This window comes from Narcine bancroftii, chromosome 1 (genome assembly GCF_036971445.1).
Source record: "Narcine bancroftii isolate sNarBan1 chromosome 1, sNarBan1.hap1, whole genome shotgun sequence".
Taxonomy (NCBI): Eukaryota; Metazoa; Chordata; class Chondrichthyes; order Torpediniformes; family Narcinidae; genus Narcine; species Narcine bancroftii.
In genome coordinates, this window is record NC_091469.1 from 73,984,012 (window position 1) to 74,007,834 (window position 23,823).

Here is a 23,823-nt window from a genome sequence, read left to right on the forward strand (position 1 = left end):
AGCGTTGTCTCCGCTCCATCCTCAACATCCATTGGAGCGCTCACACCCCTAACGTCGAGGTACTCGAGATGGCAGAGGTCGACAGCATCGAGTCCACGCTGCTGAAGATCCAGCTGCGCTGGATGGGTCACGTCTCCAGAATGGAGGACCATCGCCTTCCCAAGATCGTATTATATGGCGAGCTCTCCACTGGCCACCGTGACAGAGGTGCACCAAAGAAAAGGTACAAGGACTGCCTAAAGAAATCTCTTGGTGCCTGCCACATTGACCACCGCCAGTGGGCTGATAACGCCTCAAACCGTGCATCATGGCGCCTCACAGTTTGGCGGGCAGCAGCCTCCTTTGAAGAAGACCGCAGAGCCCACCTCACTGACAAAAGGCAAAGGAGGAAAAACCCAACACCCAACCCCAACCAACCAATTTTCCCTTGCAACCGCTGCAATCGTGTCTGCCTGTCCCGCATCGGACTGGTCAGCCACAAACGAGCCTGCAGCTGACGTGGACTTTTTACCCCCTCCATAAACCTTCGTCCGCGAAGCCAAGCCAAAGAAAGAAGTTAGCAGCAGGTTTCAAGGAATGGCATAGAAAAGGTATTCAAAGTTTCAAGGATCTTTTTATTCAAAATAATTTTGCTTCTTTCGAAGAGCCAAATTTAATCTTACCAATGGCATTTTTTAAATATATTTACAAATTATGGATTTTGTTCAGTCCAAGCTTTCAGACTTTCCTCAAATTTCAAATATTAAGACTTTTGATCTGCTTTTTAAACATATGATTTTATTTTCATGGAGGATTAATAGCATATATTTATAATAATTTACTGGATTTAAATTCAGTCCCAATGGCTGGGATCAAAGGAGATTGGGAAGGAAGCTTGAACATAACTTTGCAGATGAAGATTGGTACTCTACTCCCCACTTAATTAATGATTTCTCATTTTGTGCAAGACACTGCTTATTACAATTTAACTTTTGAACTCTGTCTGTTAATTGCTCTGTTTGGTTTTTCTCATGACTCAGATGAACCTCTTTTGGTTTCTCAAGAAAAAAAAAATCTTAGCTTTTATTACATTGATAGCCAGATGAGCTATTTTATTGAATTGGAAAGGAAAAGCATCCCCTACTCATATATAGTGGTTATATGATGTAATGTCCTGTTTAATTTTAGAGAAAATCAGATATAATATTAAAGATAGAAAGGTTCAATTTATGAAGTTAAGGGACTCATTCTTTGAATTTTTTAAAAATTGTAAGAATCAATAAGTATTATACATTGCGCTAATTCTTTGTCTGTTCTCCAGGGGACACCAGTGATTCCTCATCATTATTGGTTTCTTTTTCTTCTCAAAATAAAGTTAACCTTGATAAGAGAGAGAGGATTAGTTAGTCTTTTAGATTTTTTTTCTTATTATTATAATAATGGATCTAACTTGGTTGCATTCAATAAGTTTATTTCTAGATTGAGTAATTACAAGTAACTATTGTTACAAGCCCAGAGGTCCCCAAAACCCTGCAGCAATAGATATTCACCAAGACAAATGGTTACTTAAACAAAAGTTGCTTTTAATTATCTTTAAACATGAAAACAGAATCACACTTTAAATTATCACTATTAATGTAACTAATCTAACTTAACCCCTTTCTAATTCTAAGCTCACATGTATGTAATGTGCATGTAAGTTCAGAAAAGTTCTTTGGTTCACAGTCCAATCTCACTTCTCACTCCTCCAAGTTTATTGGTTGCAGGAAATTCTTATTCTGTACTATTACGAGCCCAAAGGACCCCAAATCCCAGTAGCAATAGACATTCACCATGACAAGTAATTATTCAAGCAAAAGTTGCTTTCTAACTTTAAACATGAAAACAGAATCAAATCTTAACTTATCACTATTAACTTAACAAACCCAACTTAACCCTCTTCTTATTCTAAGCACATGTGTATGTAATGTGTGTGTAAACTTAAGAAAAGTTCTTTGGTTCACAGTTCAATCTCACTTCTCATTCTTCCAAGTTCACTGGTTGCAGGCAATTCTTATGCTGTGCACAGAATTTAACATGTATAAATTTCACCAGGCTTTGATGCTTGAAACTAAATGTTTACTGCTCAGGAAGGTTCTTGTAGAGAGAGATGTGTTTTTCCAGGATTTCAACAACTGAAATACCACCATTAGTAATGTCAATGTCTTCCTAATGAAACTTGCACAATCCGGGTTCTCCACGTGATAACCTCTTTCTTTAAAGCTATCACAAAGTTCCTTTCTGTTCCCCTTATTTCAAGAGAAACATCAGACAGATAGCACTTCCAGCCATCCACCACTCTGGAGCTTCTGTTTCAGTTCCAACAATCTTCTCCTGGCTGACATTGTTCAGTCTCTCTCTCTCTCCATCTCTGAGATTCCAACTGCCAGTCACATCCTTCTCTCTCTCACTTGCACAATCCCCTCCTTCTCCAGCAAACAATAGGCATCAGTCTTCTGCTCCCATCTGTTGTTTTAGGTAAACAAACCTCTCAATGACCTTTGAGTGAGCACTTTGGAGAGAAGCCTTGTAAAAATGCCCAACGCAGATGACCTGACTCCGGCTGTTCTTCCAAGACAATGGTCTATTCATTTTATGACATAATTTCAATTAGCACCTACTTGTGAAATATGCATAGCATTCTACATAATTTTTGTAAAGTCACTGAATATGAATTCTTCAGTATTTCAAATAAGATCTGTTTTAAAGTGTGTGTATGTATGTAACCTACTCTAATTTTACCAATTTATCTCCCAAAAACCTCTCCAAATAATCCATCATAGTACACAGAATTTAACATTTATGAAGTGCACCAGGCTTTGGTGCTAGAAAGGTAAATGGTTACCACTCAGGAAGGTTCTTTTCAGTTTTCAGAGAGAGAGATTAGTTGTTTGCTGGACACCCACAACTGATTCCTTTTAATCAGCTACTTCAGTGTCTTGCCAAATAAACTTTCCCCCTCGTGGTTCTCCAGATGGTGACCTCTTTCTTTCAGGTAACCACAGAGTTCCTTTTGTTCTTCTTATTTCAAGTGAAACATTAGGCAGCCAGTCCTCTCCTCTTGCATGAACAACAAGGGCTTTGACCAGATTGAACTTAGCACTCACAACCTGTTTCCCCAAGCTTTCCAGCTTGTCCTGTTCTAGTCCCAGCTGCTGTTGCTGACTGTAAAACTGCAGAATTGAATTCTCCCTCCATCCCCCTCTCTCTCAGAGAGAAAGCCTGTTTTCCTCTCTCTGCTTGCAAAACCACATGACTCTCTTAGAACAGTAAGTTCCCCTCCAGACAGAATGTGGCTCTGATATGTTCTTTCATCTGTTGCTTTTTTGTGAACAAAAATCCATTATTAATGTCTCTTGGGCACTCTCCAAAGCTTTTGAAAAGGCTCTTGGATCTGGCCTGTCTAGCATAAGCAAAGCTCCAGTATTTTAAATAAGATCTGTTTTAAAATGGTTGTATATGGCCTACACTAAAAAAACCTGCCCCAATTTTTCTCCCAAAAACATACAATGCAAACACAACATAATCTGACACACTATTAATGTAGATATGCACATTTTGTTCCTTACTCATTTTTCTTTCTCTCTTTGGTGTGTATTTTCTTGCATACAATTAATTCATTATGTAATCATCATTTATTATGTATGCTTATTATATTAAATTCAATAAAAATATATTAAAAAGAAAAGAAATACCACCTGCCATTTTCAGCCCATTTTTGGTTGGTCCAGATCATTCTGCAAGCTTTGAAAGCCTTCCTTGATGTCCACAACACTTCAATCTTAACGTCATCTGAACATCTGCTGATTCAGTTTACCATATTATCATCCAAACCATTGATATAGACAGCAAACAACAATAATTTCAGCACTGATCCTTGAGGACACAAAAAGTCAGAGGCCTTCAGTCTGAGAAGCAATCATCCACTATGACCCTCTGGCTTCTCCTGTGTTGCCAATGTTGAACCCAGTTGACTACCACCCACCCCCACCATCATGAATACCTACTGACTGAACCTTTTTGACTAACCTCCAATGTGGGACTTTGAAAAAGGTCTTACTAAAGTCCATGTGATCAATATCCACAGCCTTTCCTTCATCAACTTTCCTGGTAACCTCTTTGAAAATTTCCATAAATTTGGTTAAACATGACCTACCACACACAAAGTCATGTCTGTCATGATAATGAATATGTATGAGAAATACCGGAAGTCACGTGGTATGAGAGAGAGAGATAAGAACACAAGAAGGTGAACAAAGGAAACCGGAGAATAAAGCCACTGGGAGAAGCTTACCTGATAAAAGTTGTGTTTAATGTTTTATTAACTTCACATTTCGGGCCACAAATGTGACATTGGCGACGAGGATGGGATAAGCTTGAAGAAAATTAAAGACTAAACAAGATTACAGAGGATTACAGACAACTTCAAGGTGATAAGAATTTTCTCTTTGTCTCAGTACTTTTGGGGCTGGAATATTTCCTCATGGCTGGGGCAGACGGTGACTTTCTAACACATAGTGGAATTGCTCATTTTGACCCGACTGGTGATGCAAGCACTGTAAGTGTGAAGTGGAAGGCATGGCTGGAAGAATTTGAATCCTACGCTGACAGTCGTGGCCTATTTCTAGAAACCGGTACAGTTGAACAAAAAGCGCAGAGAAGGGCGTTACTTCTTTTCACTGCTGGACCCGCTGTTCGGGAAACATTTAAGACACTTTTGAATACTGGAAGAAAGGATGAGTACCGGAAAGCAGTAGATGCATTAAATGCACACTATGTAGTGACACCGAATGCTACATTTCAACGCCATTTGTTTCGGAGAACGAGACAAGAAGATGGCCAGACAATTGCTCAGTACGTGACGAGACTATGCCAGCTAGCTGTTGGATGCAATTACATGCCAGCTGATTTGGACAACCAATTATTGGATCAAGTCGTACAGCACTGCAGATTACATAAACTCAGAAGACGTCTACTGGAAAGAGGGAGTGAGTTGGAACTCACCGATGCTTTAGCTATTGCTGCTGCATTAGAAGCTGTTGAAGGGCAATTTCATACCATGACCCTGAAAGACAACTCAAGCCAGCAAATTAAGAGGCTCTCACATCGCCATAACCAGCCAAGATATGCGTCGACACATGACGTGGAGTGTTATCGATGTGGAAACCGAGGTCACTTTGGAAAAGACCCATATTGCCCGGCCAAAGGCAAAGTTTGCAGAAAGTGTGGAGGTAAGGACCACTTTGCAAAGAAGTGCAAAAGCAAGTCCAATGCAGACATCAGTCTCTCTGGTCTATAATTTAAAGGATTATTTTTGGAGTCATTTTTAAAACAATGGAACAACATGAACTAACCTCCAATCCTTCAGCTTGACAGCTGCAGCTAAAGACATTTTAAATATTTCTGCCAGAGCTCCTGGAATTTCTACACTAGTCTCCCTCAAAGTCTGAGGGATTATCTTGTCAGGCCCTGGGAATTTATCCACCCTTATTTGTTTCAAGATAGCAAGCACTTCTTCCTTTTTAATCTGTAGAGGTTCAATGACCTCACTGATTGTTTTCTTTACTTCCCACAATTCTGTGCCAGTTTCTTTAGTAAATACTGATGCAAAAAAAATCCATTTAAGATCTCCCCATCTCTTCTTTCTCCATGTAAAAATAACCACTCTGATCTTCAAGTGGACCAATTTTGTCCCTTACTATCTTTTGCTTTCATTATACCTGTAGAAATCCTTAGGATTTTCCTTCACATTGCTGCCAAAGCAACCTCATGTCTCCTTTTAGCTCTCCTGATTTGTTTAATTTCATTTCTTAAATTTTTAAAAATACTCCTCAAGTACCTCATTTGCTCTGTGTTGCCTATACCTGCTATATACCTCTCTCTTCTGAAACCAGACCTCCAAAATCTTTCAAAAACCAAACCTCCCTATGCTCATTTACTTTGCCTTTAATCCTAACAGGAATATACAAACTCTGTATTGTTAAAATTTCTCCTTTGAAGGACTTCCACTTACCTAGCACTTCCTTTTCCAAAATCAACTTTTCCCAATCTATGCATTCTAGATCCTTTCTCATTTGCTCTGAATCAGCTCTTCTCCAATTTAGAATCTCAACCCGATGCCCAGACCTGTCCTTCTCAATAATTAACTTGAAACTAATGGCAATTATGATCGTTGGCCCCAAAAGTTTTCCCATCACATACCTTCTGTCATTTGTGCTGCATCTTTCCCTAATAAGAGATCTAGTACTATATTGTAGTCTATCTCATTGCTACCTCTATACATTGATTTAGAAAACTTTCCTGAACACATTTGACAAGCTCAAAGCAATCCCATCCTTTTACATTAGGGGCATTCCAGTCAATATGTGGAACGATAAAATCTTCTACTATCTTCTACTACTTTATATTTCCTGCAGCTATCTGCTGTCTCTCCACAGATTTGCTCCTCCAATTCTTGCTGACTATTGGGCAGTCTATAATCCCATGAGCGTCGACATACCTTTCCTGTTTCTCAGTTCCACCCATATAGCCTCAGTGGATGAGCCCGCTAGTCAGTCCTGCCTGAGCACAGTTGTGATACTCTGATGAGCAATGCCACTATCCCCACATTCTAAATATAATACAAAGAACTTTTGTAATACCACTTTTTCCAACTATACTTACTATCTACCTTTTGCTTTTGTTATCGCTTTTAAATTTAATGTATACTATGTTTCTTTACAAAGTACTGGTTTTTCTGCTAAGTAATAATTTTGGTGTATATATACATTGTACAATGTATCCGACAAGAAACACGTTATCATTTTCACTATATTATCAGAACAATTCTCTTTAAAAGAATATGAAACTTCATGTTAATGCAATATTGTCTCTCCACATTTTTTGTGTACAAAATATAACATACATTTACAGATTTATCATCTTCATAAAGATTTTTTTAAATTTCCTTTGACCAAAAGTGAAATAGCAGAATGGAAAAGGAATAAGGAAGATATTAATGCAGCTGCATAATAATGTAACATTAGTGAAGTGGGTTTTCATATTTATTGAAAACTTTAAAAACATGTTCTATATTTTCTAATCTATATATGTACTAGAAATATATATTTTATTTAAAGAAAATTTAAATACTTTTAAACAATCTAATCAGGAAGAAAGAAGTTCTGACAGGTTTCATTGGTATTCAGCCAAAACAAACCACTCAGTATTTATACTGCAAGGTGCAATTCAATCTGAGTCTTCATTGCGAATGAATCTAAATTGAAGAGCTCTTCTTAAATTAAAGATTTGAGCCTGAATTCCCCAACAGAATGACTCGTTCAGCCTTAGCATTTATTAACTTGAGTGTGAATGGCTGTTTTCTGCATGGCTTGCTCATATGATTTGTTTACCATTGAGGAGATATTTGTTCAGTACTCAGGTCCTTCCATTTAATCAGCGATGGGATTCTTTATGAAGGCTAGCATTCTTTGCAATGGGAAAAAGTGGAATATTTTTTAGACTTCTGACAAGAAGCATGTTGGAAAACATTCAGAAATATCTTTTTCCAGCAATGAAGGTAAATAGTTTAATGTTTAAGTTTACTTGTCACAAAATACCTAGTGAAATAAGAACAGACTAAATGTCTTATCTCTAACATTCATACAGCTGTGTAAAGAGCAATTTACAGAGTGTAAGATTGCAATGCAAAGAAAGATTAATTGAGATCAAGCAAGAGCAGCATAATGGCACTGTTATGGGGTTCATTCAGGAGCCTGGTGGTTGCTTTCACATTCTCAAGATTTCTCTCGAATGGGAGGAGGGAGAGGAGTATGTGTCTGCGGTGTGATAGGCCATTCAGTATGTTGACTGCTTTCCTAGGCAATGGAACATGTAGATCAGTGCTTTTATTTCCACTCACATACCACCTTAAGTAATCCCTATGGCATAGGTGCTCTGTGATTAATAACTAAAAAAAACTTACAGAAAGAGACAAAAAGGCTGCCTAATAAAATGAAAGCCATGGAATTACAGGAAAGATATTAGATTGGGTGGATCATTAACTGGTTAAGTAAATATGCAGAGGATACAAATATAGGGGGAGTGGTAGGTAGTGAGGAAGGTTTTCAGGGATTACAAAGGGATCTGGTGTGTCTGGAGAGTTGGGTTGAAAGATGGCAGATGGAATTTAATGTAGGGAAGTGTGAGGTGCTTCATTTTGGTAAAAATACTCAAAATGGGGCATATCTAGTAAAAGGGAGGACATTAGGGAATTCACAAGAACAAAGAGATCTTGAAGTTATGGTACAGAGTTCCTTGAAGATGGATTCCCATGTTGACAGGTTAAGAAGGCATTTGGTATGCCAGCCTTCATAAATCAGCTGGGAAGTGATGCTGTGACTGTTTAAGGCATTGGTGAGGCCAGGTTTGGAGTATTGTGTATAGTTCTGGTCTCCAAAGTATAGGAAGGATATAGATAAGGTGGAGAGGGTGCAGAGAAGATTTACAAGGATGTTGCCTGGCTTAAAATATCTAGAGTAAAGAGAAAGATTGAAGAGGATAGGACTTTATTCATTGGAACGTAGACGGTTGAGAGGGGATTTGATAGAGGTGTTTAAAATTATGAAGGGAATAGATAGATTAGATGCAAGTAGACTCTTCCCCCTGAGAGCAGGGGAGGTTGAAAGAAGAGGACACAAGTTGAGGGTAAGGGGGAAAAATTTTAGGAGAAACATTCGAGGATGCTTCTTCACTCAGAGAGTGGTGGCTGAATGGAATAATCTTCCAGAGGAAATAGTTGAGGCAAGTCATTTAAGAGGAGGCTGGATATATACAAGGATAGGAGGGGGGGGGGTTAGAGAGTTATGGGCAGAGAATAGGTGGAGGAGTTAGCAGAGTTGTTTGAGTGAACTGGCGTTGACTTCTAGGGTTGAGATGGCCTGTTTCCATGCCATAAGTTGTTATATGGTTATATTAGCTGATAGGCAGGAAGCAAAGGTGGGGATAAAAGGATCCCGTTCTGGTTGGTTGCCAGTTACTAGTGGTGTTCCGCAGGGGTTGGTGTTGGGGCTGCTTCTTTTTACAATATATATTTATAATTTAGATTATGGACTGAATGGTGTTGTGGCAAAGTTTGCAGATAACAGCAAGATAGGTGTTGGAGAAGGAAATGTTGAAGAAACTGAAAGGTGGGAGAGAGACTTGGATAGCTTGGGAGAGTGGGCAAAGAAATGGCAGACAAGATACAATGTTAAGAAGTACATTTTGAAAGAGAAAATAAACAAACAGAATATTATTTGGAAGGGAAAAAAATTCAAAATTCAGAAGTGCAAAGGATCTTGGGGTTCCCCGTGCATGTTAACCTAAAAGTTAACCACCAGGTTAACGTATTTTGCAGTATTCTCCAGATGTGCTTTAACCAAAGTATAATCTGTGAATTTGTATACAATTCACTGTCACTAAACAGCATTCAGATCACTTTTGTAATTGCTTGCTGTACCTGCTTACTATGTGTGTGTATTTGTTTTAAATATTTCTCCTGATACTGGTTAAGTTTGAAACACTGAGACTGTTATAGAGTCATAAATATTTGGACAGGTCTCTGATATTTTACTCTTAATACTTAGATTTATTTGGCTTCATGACTGAATTATTTGGATCTAAAGAATACAGAATACTCAGCAGACTGGCATACCCATCTATAAATAAACACCCTTCAATTCTGATTTTCATTACATTCCGGATGTTCTGTGAGAATAAGATAGACGCTTGTGAAAGTGTCTTGAACATGGTGCTTAGTTTATTGATTCTACGTGTGATGACCATCGGATATGGCTGTCAGATGTACATCTGGAAGTGTAGAGGAATCTACATTAAGCATAACAGCCCAATTAAACAATATTTTCAGCTGACTGAGCAGCAAATTCTTGGGCTATATTGAAAATATATGCTTCATTTGAGTGCATGTGTCTAGAAAATGAAATGAACACTTTAGTTGTGAGCTTAGTATCTGTAACCAGGAGCATAGCTGAATTGAAAATGACCAAAAACATTGTAAAATTGGGACATCCTTGCTTTAAGGAAGGATTTTTGAGGTGTTTATGCTTTTAAGGCAGAGGTGGAAAAACTTTTTTGGTTGTGGGCCACTTGCAGGAAAATATGAGTCGCAGGCCAAAGAATATTAATCCCAACAATTTTCAACCATTTACACAAGAAAAACAATATTTTTAGACCAGAAAACCTCTGTGCCATCAAAAATTTATTTTCAATATATAAAAAAAACTATACAACTCTACTGAACAGTTTAACTGTTGACATTAGTGTAGTTTATTGATGTGCTCACATATTACAGTAAGCACTTCAATTTAAATTAATAAAATAAAACTCTTTAAAACTCAGTTAAAGAGCAGGGCAAAATAAAAAGCTGGGTGCAAAATAAGAACACAAGGAAAGATCAAGAAAGGGACAAGGTAGTCACCAATATTCCTCCACAACTCTCAGTGAATACAGTTCATGACCCAAGTGTCCACCTTGTATTACAATGTGTAAATCTGTAGTTAAGCTATTAAAGATAGACTGTTCAAGTTAATTGATTCCTTGCAGATCAAAAAACACACTTCCCCTTGATTTCTGTGGAAAACTATTCATTTTCCCACTCCTTTTCCGCCCTCCTTTGCTATTTTCTCTCTTTGTGGTTCTGCCATGTTTAACCAATTTAGGTATTTTTTAAACTAAGTTAAACATTTTTTTAACATAACTTTTATTTCCACATGCAGTCATATCATGTGAGCATAAAAACAAAATGCATAAATCACATAACAGATGTATAGAGTGCATCAATCTATCTTATTCGAGCTCAGTTCATAGAGGCGTCACAGATTTGGGCATCCAATTAATCTCATTCTAATCAACATGCAGTCACCTATATATTTAGCCATACACTTCTTCATAAGCCCATTATGACCCTTTCAAGGTTAAAGAGAAGAGGGTCGGAATAAATCTTACTGAATTTATCACTGTGTCATCACGATATATGCACTTGTATACAATCACAATCTGATCTGTACACATTACTCCAATTACATGTAGAGTACACCCGTCGAACTCTTCCCCATCACTGAGATTACAGAGAGGCTATATGCTTAATCAATCTCGATAACTGTAGTATTACCGGTGATGTTGAAAACATTAGCCCTGAGTTGGAGTTTAGCTGTTATGCTTTCCATGAGATAAACACTTTCAATCTTTCCCTCCGTCGATGGACAGTGGGTGGTTTTAAATTTCTCTGTAATATTGTAGTCACCTTTACGATCAACAGCAACACCCTAAGTAAACATGCCTGGTTTTTGGTATCTCTATCCTCTGGAGTCACTCCCAATATAAAATATGCTGGCTCCAAAGGTAGGTCATCCCCCATGATTTGCTTAGTTTTCACCGGAATATCTCTCCAATACCGATATAGTTTGGGACAGTCCCAAAAAATATAGGTGTGATCGCCAATCTTCCCACAATCTCTCCAGCATAATTCTGAGGTGCGACTGTATCTCACCAATACATGAGGAGACTTAAATGCTCTAATTTAAATTTTCCATTCAAACTCCCTTCAGGTAGCGATACTTGTTAACTTGTGACTATTAAGGCATGTTTTTCCTCCATATTTCATCTGTAATACAAATATTCATTTCTAATTCCTATTTCTGTTTTATTTCTATAGTGTTTTCTGTTGCATTATCTTGAAGCCAACTGTATAAGTGAGCTATCAGGTTCTTCTTTATCACTCCCTCCATAGTCAACATGAAAATCTTTTCTAGCGTAGATGGCATTTTACGAATCTGTTCGCAATCTGCTTGTGTCTGTAAGTAGCGCTACACTTGAAGAAATCTAAAAATAATCCATCCCTGACAAACCAAATTCTTTCTGAAGATGTTTGTATGATTTCAAAGTGTCCCCCCCCCAAAAAAAAAAAGCTGACCTCGATAGTTAGCCCTCATCTGCCCATTTTCTAAAACTGTTATCTACTTTTCCAGGTAGGAAATCTGGAATAGCTACTATTTTGAATGCTCTGGATATAGAGTTAAAAATGTTTAATTGTTTTCTAATAGCCAACCAAGTTTTCATTGTGAATTTAATCCATTCACTATCTATTTTTAATTTCTTCCACTTTGTTTGCCTTGGGAATGGTAGCCTTTCCCAAGAAATTCTGGGGCATGAATTTTGTTCTATACTCACCCAACCTATTTCCATATCATTTGTTATCCATATTTTCGGGGACCTCAGCTGTGCTGCCCAGTAGTAATATTTAATGTTGGGCAAATTAAGGCCCCCTTTTTGTTTTGATGATAACAAAGTCTGAAGTCTAACTCTAGGTTTTCTTTATTTTGCCAAACAAATCTTGAAATCAATTTGTCAAGAGCTTTAAATGTTATCAGAGGAACTCCTCCCAGCAAAATTTGGAATAAAAAAAAGTAGAATTTTGGACAGTTTCAATTTTAAAGATAAAGGTTCCATTATTGTCACATAATGCTACATTTAGAATGTAACATGCATGAAATTCTTTAACCTTTGTCTATCATAAGGCAGATAGTTTCTTTGACCAGCGCCCCTCACAGAAACCTAGAGCACCTGGTGTTCCTTGGCTCCCCTCCAAGAACTGACCAGTCCTGAGCCTGCTGACCTTCCGAGATCAGACAATCTCAGGCATATTCAGGCAATTAGGACCAATTAACGATAAGGGGAGAGTCTCCCATCTGATCATATCTCTTTCAGTAACTTTCCATAATTGGCTTCATACAGTTTTAAAATGGAGGGAGTGATAATAACGCCTAGGTATCTGAAGTCCTCTCCAGACCAATGAATTCTGACCTGGTTATTTAATTGTGAAGGTCATTTACCTGACAACATCATTGCTTCAGATTTTGAGTCATTAATTTTGGAACCAGATATTAGTTAATATTCTTTAAAACTCATCATGTGAGGTACTGAAGAAATAAGCTCAGTCACATACAACATGATATTGGGATATATTATGTTCCACTCCTCCATGTCTTTTATACCCTTTGTATAACTCTCTTGCCTAATAATTTCACCATATGTTGAAGAACAGCGAACTCAAACTGTCTCCCTGCCTGACTCCTTGTTTTAACTTGAAAAATAGGGAGCAACATCCATTCACCCTTGCTCTTCAGTACTTTCACCCAATTTATAAATTTTGGGTGAAACCCCATCTTATCTAATGTATGGTTGAGATAGACCCAGTCTAATCTAGCAAAAGCCTTTTGCACATCTAAACTAAGCATCATAGATGTTTGATGTTTCTTTTTTGCGCATGATATCATGTTAAGAACAAACCTGATATTATTAACTCCTTGTCTACCAGGTATAAATTGTGTTTGATCAGGGTGCATAAAATCTTTTGAATTCTCTTTGTTAGTTTAGCACTAAGTATCTTTTAATCATTACATAAAAGACTTATCGGCTTATAACCTTCGCACTTAGTGAGGTCTTTCCCATCTATGAATAATGGAGGTTTTGGCCTCTGCCCACGATTTAGGAGCTTTTCCTTCCGACAGGACATACTTATAATCCTTAGCCAGAACTCCCCCCATAACACATTTAGCCACATTTATCCCCAGGAGCTTATTATTCTTTAGTTTATTAGTAACCCCCTTTATTTCCTGTTCTTCTATACATGCTGTTATTTTTACTGCTTCTTCTTGGAAAAGGGAGGGTAGTTTTAATCTAGAAAATAATGTTCTTATCTTCCCCTCTTTGTCTATGATTTTAGGAGAGAATAGTTCTTCATCCCATGGTTCATGTGCCGTGGCCAAGCAAGTTGGGACGTGGCAGCGAGGTCCTTGGGTCGTAGGTTTTATAACGGAATGGCCTTCTACTATGCAGGTTTCTTACCCGGGCTGGAGGGGCCTGCCTCCCCTCCTAGGTCAGACCATACCTGGTTGCAAATCACCTGTGGACATGGCCTAGGTAAGTTTAATTGGGTTCTCTAACTACCTCTGAGGTAGGTCAGGGACCCGGTTGGATTCGCTCTGCCGAGTCCGGGGCCACCGCCTCCCCCTCGCTTTTGCCCGGACCGGGGCCTCCGCCTGCCTCACTCTACCAAGGCCGGGGCCGCCACCTCCCCCTTACTTTTGCCAGAATCGGGGCCGCCGCCGCCGCCTACCTTCTGCTTGGACTGGATCCGGGGCCGCTGCCACCTACCCTCTGCCCGGACCGGGGCCAGGGCTGCTGCTGCCTTCCCTGTGCCCAGGCTGGGGCCACCGCCTCCTTCTTTCTGCCCGGACTGGGGCCTCCGCCTGCTTCGCTCTGCCAAGGCCGGGGCCACCGCCTCCTCCTCACTTCTGCCCGGACCGGGGCCTCCGCCTGCCTCACTCTACCGAGGTCCGCTGCACAGCTCAGACAGCAAAGTCCTCCTCAGCGACAAGATCTCCATCCTCAACCGACGGTCAGAACACTTCCAATCTCTTTTCAGTGCCAACCGCTCAGTCCAAGAATCCGCCCTGCTCCAGCTCCCTCAGCAGCCCTTAAGGCTAGAGCTGGATGAGGTCCTCATCCGGGAAGAGACATATAAGGCAATTGAACAACTGAAAAGTGGCAAAGCAGCAGGTATGGATGGAATCCCCCACCCCCCCCAAGAGGTCTGGAAGGCTGGCGGCAAAACTCTGCATGCCAAACTGCATGAGTTTTTCAAGCTCTGCTGGGACCGAGGAAAGCTGCCTCAGGACCTTCGTGATGCCATCATCATCACCCTGTACAAAAACAAAGGCGAGAAATCAGACTGCTCAAACTACAGGGGAATCACGCTGCTCTCCATTGCAGGCAAAATCTTTGCTAGGATTCTCCTAAATAGAGTAATACTTAGTGTCGCCAAAAATGTTCTCCCAGAATCACAGTACGGCTTTTGCGCAAATAGAGGAACTACTGACATGGTCTTTGCCCTCAGACAGCTCCAAGAAAAGTGCAGAGAACAAAACAAAGGACTCTACATCACCTTTGTTGACCTCACCAAAGCCTTCGACACCGTGAGTAGGAAGGGGCTTTTGCAAATACTAGAGCGCCTCGGATGCCCCCCAAAGTTCCTCAACATGGTTATCCAACTGCACAAAAACCAACAAGGTCAGGTCAGATACAGCAATGAGCTCTCTGAACCCTTCTCCATTAACAATGGCGTGAAGCAAGGCTGCGTTCTCGCACCAACACTCTTTACTATCTTCTTCAGCATGATGCTGAACCAAGCCATGGAAGACCTCAACAATGAAGACGCTGTTTACATCCGGTACCGCACGGATGGCAGTCTCTTCAATCTAAGGCACCTGCAAGTTCACACCAAGACACAAGAGCAACTTGTCCGTGAACTACTCTTTGCAGACGATGCCGCTTTAGTTGCCGATTCAGAGCCAGCTCTTTAGTGCTTGATGTCCTGTTTTGCGGAAACTGCCAAAATGTTTGGCCTGGAAGTCAGCCTGAAGAAAACTGAGGTCCTCCATCAGCCAGCTCCCCATCATGACTACCAGCCCCCCCCACATCTCCATCGGGCACACAGAACTCAAAACGGTCAACCAGTTTACCTATCTCGGCTGCACCATTTCATCGGATGCAAGGATCGACAACGAGATAGACAATAGACTCGCCAAGGCAAATAGCGCCTTTGGAAGACTACACAAAAGAGTCTGGAAAAACAACCAACTGATAAACCTCACAAAGATTAGCGTATACAGAGCCGTTGTCATACCCACACTCCTGTTCGGCTCCGAATCATGGGTCCTCTACCGGCATCACCTACGGCTCCTAGAATGCTTCCACCAGCGTTGTCTCCGCTCCATCCTCAACATTCATTGGAGCGACTTCATCTCCAACATCAAAGTACTCGAGATGGCAGAGGCCGACAGCATCGAATCCACACTGCTGAAGATCCAACTGTGCTGGGTAGGTCACGTCTCCAGGATGGAGGACCATTGCTTTCCCAAGATTGTGTTTTATGGCGAGCTCTCCACTGGCCACTGAGACAGAGGTGCACCAAAGAAGAGGTACAAGGACTGCCTAAAGAAATCTCTTGGTGCCTGCCACATTGACCACCGCTAGTGGGCTGATATCGCCTCAAACCATGCATCTTGGCGCCTCACAGTTCAGCGGGCAGCAACCTCCTTTGAAGAAGACCACAGAGCCCACCTCACTGACAAAAGACAAAGGAGGAAAAACCCAACACCCAACTCCAACCCACCAATTTTCCCTTGTAACCGCTGCAACCGTGTCTGCCTGTCCTGCATCGGACTTGTCAGCCACAAACGAGCCTGCAGCTGACGTGGACATTACCACTCCATAAATCTTCGTCCGTGAAGCCAAGCCAAAGAAGAAGAGTTCTTCATAAAAGGATGCAAATGTTCCTGCTAATTCTTATGGTTGTGAAACTAACCTCCTTGGGGCTAGGTTAAAGATGTTGGATACCACTTAATAGGCTTGTTCTTTACGCAGCTCAAATGTCAAGAGGTGACTAGCTCGGTTCACCTTCTCATAATATTTTTATTCTGAAAATCTCAGGGCCCATTCAGCTTTGTATGTCAAGAGCTCCTCTAATTAGTTTCTTTTTTGTCTTAATACATTTAGGAGTTCTTTATTTTTATTGTTATTTTATTGTTTACTGACTCGAGTAACTTTATTTTACTTTCCAGGTCCAATTGTTTCTTGTTCTTTCTTATTCTACTTGATATTTCAATCATTTTACCCCTTAATATTGCTTTAGTGGAATCACACAAGATGGATGGTCTAACTTCACCTTTATTTATCCTTGATGTCAAAATACTCCTCCATACACTGTTTAATTTATTGAGTCAGTAAATGGTCAGTCAATAGAGAAATGCTAGTTCTCCGATATTTAAAACACTTTTCTATTTATAAATGCAGGTTGAGGATTATAGGTGCGTGGTCACCGATTGTTATTGAGTCTGTTTTACAATCTACTAATTTATACATATATTGTTTAGGAACAAATCATATCTGTGCGTGAATAACTCCCATGTACATTTGAGAAGAACCCTTTGGGTTTCTGTGTCTCCATGGGTCTTTTTGATTGCTTATGTAACAGCACCTATTAGCCTAAATAAACCTGAGATTGCCTGATCTTGGAAGATAAACAGGCTGAGGACTGGTCAGTTCTTGGAGGGGAGACTGCCCAGGAATACCAGGTGCTGTAGGTTCCTGTGAGGGGCGCTGGACAAAGTGGCAGCTTTCTGTCTTTAACAAAAGTTAAAGAATTTCATGCATGTTCCATTCTAAATGTAGAATTATGTGAGAATAATGGAACCTTTACCTTTATGATCTATCCAGCCTCCCATCCAGAACAGCATTAAAGTCTCCACCGACAATGATCCTACCTTTAACGTTATTTGTAATTATATTCTCAATATCTCCAAAAAAAGAGGAACCATCTTCCATTAGAGCATAAATATTCAGTATTGATATATCTTTCCCACTTTTTGAACTGATTACCATGACATATATCCCCAGTGTGTCTTGGATCACTTTTTCTGCAGAAAACACTACACTCCTATTAAATAAAATGGCCACCTGTCTCCTTTTCCCTTAGGAGGCACTAACTACCTGGCCCACCAACTCGTTTTTGAGCTTTTTATGCTCAATGTCCACCAAATTGGTTTCCTGTATCATTGCCACTCTGCATCCAAGGTTTTTAAGCTGGCTAAGAATTTTTCTCTTTATTTGGTGATTTAGTCCATGAACATTATAGCTTATTATCTTTAACTTAGTCATTATCTAACATTGTGTGTTCTAAAACTTAATTTAAGTGCCATTTAAGTTTCTTGTTTTGGTTGGCCTGTATATGTCTGCGATACCTAAGAAAAAAATAGTAGGGCTGTGTTGCTGTGATAAGAAAATATTTGCAAAACAAGCTATTGCAAGAAAAGAAGAAAAAAAGAGTAAATAAAAAGGTGCTTCCTACCTAAATGACCCAACTGGGCACCCAGAACATATTGGTGTGCCAGCTCCTTGTACAGAGAAGAGATGTGACTAGATCTCTCCTGGGTGAGCCCACTTTTTATGTGGTTGCAACTAAATGAGGTTGCTTAAAATCAGTCTGGGAATCCTAACAGTTGTAAAGTAAATATCAGGTATAATCCCCTGCTCTGAGAAAACCCTCTCTAGTCTTTCTCTTTGATATTACCTTTAAGTAAAATACAGAACTATAAAACCATCCTCATTATGAAGATGTAGCCAACTTTATTTAAAACAACAAACCAAGATGTATGCATACATTTTTTCCCTTGTCTGCTCAATAATGGTAATATCCTTTTGTTTCCATTTTCCATTTCACCCTCATTTCTGTATTGTTTCAAACCTGTTCTTCTCCTGTGGTTCCAAGGAAATCACGAAGATCTTCCTTTATTGGAGTTGATGGTCCTCTCTACCCTTTAGTTCCTCTGCTGACAACTGACTAATGTAGCAGTTCTCTATTCAGCTTCTCTCTGGGATCTGTTCTGATGAGGATCCCTATCTTCTCCAATGCGGATGCTGCCTTGGTCAATGTCTTGAAAGCCTTGACTCCAGATTCAAGATTAATCCTGATCTACGTTGGGAATGGAGACTTGGCTTTTTGATGTTTTTCTCCCGCTGTTGTTTAATCACCTATCATACCTTCTTGCGCTTTGTCTGGATTTCTGGAGAGTAGTCTTGGTCAAAATGCACCCTGTCACCCTCATGTGTTATCTGCCACTGTTTCCAAACCTGCTGCAACATGACATTTTTCTTGTAAATGTCTATTTTCTCTCTTTTGGGTCATGCCATATTTAATCAACTGAGGTAAAAAAAAATTAAATTGGGTAAATATTTTTTTTAACTGAAGTAAATGTTTACGTCGATTAGTAACATTGGAGTGGGCCAACTGCAGCTCATTGTCTGTTATCTACTGAAGGACGATGATGATATGTTTCTATAGAAATAAGTTACCAGGGTTGGCCTTCAAAATAATATTCAAGTTAAACTGAGGAGGTTTAACTGCATTCAGCGCAATGTGCTCCTTATTGTGAAGACAGAAATGCTAAAATGCTGAGCAGTTCAAGCAGTGCCTATGGAAAGGGAAATTGTTAATGTTTAGAGTGCAGAATCCTTCATTAGATCTCGTTCTGATAGAGGATCCCAGACCTGAGCCATTAAATCTTGTTTCTCTATTCACAAAGTCTGCCTACCTGTTGAGCATTTCCAGTGTTCATCTTGGTTTCATATTTTAAGTATTTTCAGGTTGTTTTGATTTTGATATGTTTGTTCTTGAAATGTAAGTTAGTAATGCAGTTTGCAAATTGTGATCAGATGATTTAGTTTCTGTTATTTGCTGAGTAATATTTTGCTGACATCATTCCATGGTCAATTCTGTCAGTGAATTATCTTTGACATGAGGGGAAATTAGGGCAGGAAATGCCCTGTCAAATTTTCTGATGGTGGAACTCACAAGGGAATGCATAAAACCTGCAAAGCATCCACTCAATTTCCTACTATGGACTATTAACACACAAAGAAAAAATGGAATTTCCATTTGGAACTTTTCTGTCAGTTCCAGCCCCAATTACTCAGTGACTACAAACAACTTTGTTATTTTGCACTGAAACATCAATTTGCTGTAGTAATGGTGAGGGAAGAATAATGGTCAACGTTTCTGGCTTGAGTCCTTCATCGTAACTCTTGATGTTTTTTTTCTCTATTTTTTTCTTTCCCATTGATTCATCTTGACCTGCTGAGTTCCTCCAGCAGGTTGTTTTCTGCTCCAGATTCCAGCATCTGCAGTGTCCTTCATATTTCAGTAGATCTGCAGCCTTAAATTTAAATTTAGACTTTCAGCATGGTAACAGGACATTTCGGTCAACAAACCTGTGACGCCGAATTAACCTACACTGGTTAGAAAAAATGGAATTCACAAGGGAATGCATAAAACCTGCAAAGCATCCACTCAATTTCCTTCTATGGACTATTTTCTATGGACACAGAAAAAATGGAATTTCCATTTGGTGGGAGAAAACAGGAGGCCCCGGGGAAATCATAAACAGACACAGGGAGAACGTACACACTCTTTACAGACAGTGTGGGATTCGAACCCCAGTCCCGATCACTGGCTCCGTAACAGCGTTGTGCCAACCATGCTGCCCTGATTAATTATGCTCAATATCTCACAGCATCTCCATATCAATATGCATTATTTTACTTTGCCTGGGATTTTCATTCAAAGTCCTGTTCAGAGTTTATTTGATAAATTGTAATTAGAAGCGCTTTTACTGGGAGTTGAGATCAAGGTCGGAAAAGTTGCCTGAGGCCCAAGAAAATTGTCTAGATAAGCCAAGTTTATTTTCATCTGATTGCATAAGTACAACCTGGCAAAACAGGATTCTCCAGTCCTCAGTGCAAATACATGCAGGTGCACAATCAGACTTAATGCACATAATACATATGCAGGACATATAAATAAATATTGTTTCATGAATATGAGAATCTCGGATGGTTAGTGTGAGCAGTTCCTTGGGTTGTTCAGCAGTCTCACTGCCTGTGGGAAGAAGCTGCTCCTCAGCCTGGTGGTGCTGGCTCTGAAACTCCTGTATCCCTTTCACGATGGGAGCAGCTGTAAGATGCTGTGTGCAAGATGGAAGGGGTTCTCAATAATTTTGTGTGCCCCCTTCTGGCAATGATCATGGTAAATCATGTTGAATGGTTGGGGGGGGGGGCGAGGGAGGGAGGAAGATTTGATTGATCCTCTCTGCCATTCTTATGGTCCTGTATATTGACCTCCCATCAATTTCTATGGAGTAACTATACCACACTGTGATGCAGCCGGCCAGGGTGCTCTCGTTAGAGATCTTGTAGAAGCTCAAAATGTGATCAGTAGCCTTGCTTGCTCCAGTCATCTCAGGAAGTGTAGTCACTGTTGTGCCTTTCTGACAAGTGAGGAGATGTGTGTTCATGATAAGTCACTAGTTAAGTGAACACTAAGATACTTGTTGCTCTCCACTCTCTCCATTTCAGAGTAGTTGATGTGTAGTGAAGGGTGGTCATTCCTGGTCCACCTGAAGTCCATGATCATCTCCTTTGTCTTGTCACGTTGAGTCTCAGGTTGTTACTCTTGCACCAAATTGCAAGGCTTTTTTCCACCTCTTACTAACTTGTTACCTTCTGTCATCATATTTTGGGCAAAAACCACTGTATGCCTCTTTAATGAGGCTTTGAGCATCGTGGTCCAAAGAAGTACAAAGGTATTGAGCTTAATACATAAACATGCTGCAGAAATTTAGCAGGACCCGCAGCATCCTTTATCAAGGCTTTAGAGTCAAAAGTATTGAGCTGCTGGCTGGAGAGACAAATAGATAGTCCGAATGTGGACCGTGACTTGGGTCCTCAAAACCTTTGAGTGATCTTTTTAATTAACAAATTGTTGGTAATATTATTATAGCACAACTCTGATTATCCAAAATGGTTGGAGACCAGGCCATTTTGGATAAATGTTTTTTTCATAGAACTGGTCACTTTTTAAAAACATCCCAGTAGCAACAGCAAATCACTTGAAACAATGTTTCTTTCTTTGGCTTGGCTTCGCGGACGAAGATTTATGGAGGGGGTAAAAAGTCCACGTCAGCTGCAGGCTCGTTTGTACAACAAGTGGTGGTGGTGGTGGTGGGGGAGGGGGGGAGGTCACTTGATGGCGTAGAGGACACACCACACCCTTATGTCTCGCTGAGGAATTACTAAAAAAAAGTTTACTAAATAAAGTTTAACTCATCAAAACTATTTTAAAGTTAATCCAAAGTTACTGTTGATTTAAAAATAAAACAATCCCACTGTGCAAAGAAAGATACTTGAAAGAAAAACACAAAGGAAGAAAGGAAAAAGAACTTGGGCCTACCTTGCCAACGAAGCCTGCTGTTGAAGTATCTCCTGGGACCACTGGAGACAGCTCCGGTGAGGGACCATCTCATGGTGTCACCTCTGAGTCTCTTCGCAAAGATGGTACCATTTCAAAAATTGGATCTAAACTGCACGTGTGCGAGGAGTTGTGTATCTGCACTGAGGATACCGAAAAACAAGAAAAAAGTCCAATACTTTTAAAGGGCCAGTTCAGCATCCCAGCTGCGGAAGAAGAAGACTTTACAGATATAGAAGAAGATTCTAACAATTCTACAAATGAAGAAGAAGATGAGTACAGAAGAGGAAGAATCTAAAGGCAAACTAAGAAAAACTGAATAAAATTGAAAATAAAATTTACAAACTTGCAAGTGCTATGGAAAATAATTTCAAAATTTTAACTGGGGAATTACAAGAAGTTAAAATGGATTTGACTAAATCAATAAATAATGTTTCACAAAGGGGCGATAAGTTAGAAGATAGAATGCAAGGTGATCATGAAGAGGTTCAGCGTATTGCAGAAAGAACGAACATCAATGAAGTTTCTGTTACTGCTTTGGTCTCTATGATGAAAAGTTATGAGAAAGTTGACATCTTGGAGAATTATAGCAGAAGAACTAACTTTAAAATTGTAGGGATGTCTGAAGGTAAAGAAGGTCAGGATGTAATTTGATTTTTTCAGAATTGGGTACCTGAAATGTTCAGGCAAGACAATTTTGAAAGAAAAGATTTTGATTGAAAGAGCACGTTGGGCTTTTCAACCAAAGCTGAGACTGAATCAGAGACTTCGGTTTACCTTGATCAGATTTCTTAATTATCAGGATAGGGAGAAGATACTTGAATTGGCAATGCAAAGAGCAAGAGAACATGGGCCTTTGAATTATGAAGGTGATAAGATCTTTTTTAACCTGGATTTGAGTCGAGCTCTTTTGAAGAAAAGGAAAGAGTTTATCCCAGTTAAGAAGGCTCTATATGATAAAGGATATAGATTTGTGCTTTGTTATCCAGCTATATTGGAAGTATTAATTCCAAATCAACAGGGTGTTTTTCTCACCAGTTATATTCAAGCTGAAGATGATGTTAAAGATTTACCCAAGGCTCAGAATACAGAGGACTTGTTGAAATGATTTGTTGATAAATGGGGGGAGGAAATTCTCCTTTTCTTTCTGTTAGTTTTAATATTTTGATGACAAGAAAATTCTTTTTTCTCCCAGGAGTCAGGGGTTGGGCATATTGCGTGTGTTTTCATGATTGACCACGACCCATATAATGGAGGGTGGTAATGGTGGCTTATCTAGCATTTTAGGGGGGAGGGATTTATTATTTTTTTGTTGTTGTTATTTCAGTTTTAAATGAAACTACTGTTACTGGATTGAAGATAATAACTCCGGAACCTATTTATTTTATTTATGGGAACTCTTCCAGGACAGGAATAAGAGTAATTTAATGTGTTCGCGGACGAAGATTTATGGAGGGGGTAAAAGTCCACGTCAGCTGCAGGCTCGTTTGTGGCTGACCAGTCCGATGCGGGACAGGCAGACACGGTTGCAGCGGCTGCAGGGGAAAATTGGTTGGCTGGGGTTGGGTGTTGGGTTTTTCCTCCTTTGCCTTTTGTCAGTGAGGTGGGCTCTGCGGTCTTCTTCAAAGGAGGTTGCTGCCCGCCAAATTGTGAGGCGCCAAGATGCACGGTTTGAGGCGATATCAGCCCACTGGCGGTGGTCAATGTGGCAGGCACCAAGAGATTTCTTTAGGCAGTCCTTGAACCTTTTCTTTGGTGCACCTCTGTCACGGTGGCCAGTGGAGAGCTCGCCATATAGCACGATCTTGGGAAGGCGATGGTCCTCCATTCTGGAGACGTGACCCACCCAGCGCAGCTGGATCTTCAGCAGCGTGGACTCGATGCTGTCGACCTCTGCCATCTCG

At 40.0% G+C, this 23,823-nt stretch overlaps 2 long non-coding RNA genes across 2 annotated transcripts in view; one reads left to right on the forward strand and one right to left on the reverse strand.

Moving 5' to 3' along the window:
- The window catches only part of LOC138759789 (uncharacterized), a 116,967-nt gene that overhangs the window by 82,034 nt on the left and 11,110 nt on the right, over positions 1 to 23,823 (forward strand). The window lies entirely within an intron of this gene.
- Positions 609 to 12,433, reverse strand: LOC138759796 (uncharacterized). The gene is made up of 3 exons (XR_011355094.1): positions 12,226 to 12,433; positions 3,717 to 3,818; positions 609 to 1,359 (listed from the first exon to the last, which is right to left on the reverse strand). It is a non-coding gene; the product is annotated as an uncharacterized lncRNA (long non-coding RNA).